Genomic DNA, 1575 nt, shown 5'->3' on the forward strand with positions numbered 1-1575 from the left:
GGAGAATTCTACCAAACTTTCAGAGAAGGGCTAACACCACTACTACTAAAGGTATTTCAGAACACAGAAAAGGATGCAATACTCCCAAACTCATTCTATGAAGCCAGCATAACCCTGATACCAAAACCAGGTAAAGACACCACAAAAAAAGAAAATGACAGACTAATATCCCTCATGAATAATGACGCAAAACTCCTCATCAAAATTCTAGCCAATAAAATCCAGCAAATCAAAAAAATAATTCATCATGAACAAGTGGGATTTATACCAGGTATGCACGGATGGTTCAAACATTAGAAAAACAATTAATTTAATCCATCACATAAATATGACGGGAGACAAGAACCACATGATCTAATCAATTGATGCAGAAAAGGCATTTGACAAAGTGTAACACCCATTCTTGATAAAAAGTCTCAACAAAATAGGAATAGAAGGGAAATTCTTCAATTTAATTAAGGGTATTTATACAAAGCCAACAGCAAACGTCATCCTAAATGGAGAGACTTTGAAAGCATTCCCCTTGAGAACGGGAACCAGATAAGGATGTCCTCTATCACCACTCTTGTTCAACATTGTGCTGGAGGTCCTAGACAGAGCAATTATGCTAGAAAAGAAATAAAGGCATCCAAATTGGTAGGGAAGAAGTCAAAGTATCTCTCTTTGCAAATGATATGGTCTTATACGCAGAAAACCCCAAAGAATCCACAAGAAAACTACTGGAACTAATAGAAGATTTCGGCAAAGTTTCAGGATACAAGCTAAACATAAAAAAATCAGTTAGATTCCTCTAGACCAACCAAAGAAAACCTCAAAGAGGAAATCACCCAATCAATACCATTTACAATAGCCCCCAAGAAGATGAAATACTTCGGAATAAATCTAACCAGAGATGTAAAAGATCTATACAAAGAAAACTACAAGACACTACTGCAAGAAACCAAAAGAGCATAAGTGAAAAAACATGCCTTACTCATGGATAGGTAGATTCAACATTGTGAAAATGTCAATTCTACCCAAAGAAATCTACAGATACAACGCAATCCTGATCCAGATTCCTCTGGCATTTTTTAATGACATAGAGAAACAAATCACCCACTTTATATGGAAAGAGAAGAGACCTCGAATAAGCAAAGCATTACTAAAGAAGAAGAACAAAGTGGGAGGCCTCACACTACCTGATTTTAGAACCTAATATACTGGCACGGTAGTCAAAACTGCCTGGTACTTGTACAACAACAGATATATAGACCAATGGAACAGAATTGAGAATCCAGACATAAATTTATCCACCTATGAGCAGCTGATATTTGACAAAGGCCCAAAGTCCATTAATTTGGGGAAAAGACTGTCTCTTTAACAAATGGTGCTAGCGTAACTGGATATCCACCTGTAAAAAACTGAAACAAGATCCATACCTCACACCATGCACAAAAACTATCTCAAAGTGGATCAAAGACTTAAATACAAAATGAAAAACGATAAAGATCATAGAAGAAAAAATAGAGACAATGCTAGGAGCCCTAATACATGGCATAAACACAATACAAACCATAAGTAACAATGCACAAGCAC

This window comes from Trichechus manatus, unplaced genomic scaffold, assembly GCF_000243295.1.
Source record: "Trichechus manatus latirostris isolate Lorelei unplaced genomic scaffold, TriManLat1.0 scaffold00200, whole genome shotgun sequence".
In the NCBI taxonomy this organism is placed as follows: domain Eukaryota; kingdom Metazoa; phylum Chordata; class Mammalia; order Sirenia; family Trichechidae; genus Trichechus; species Trichechus manatus.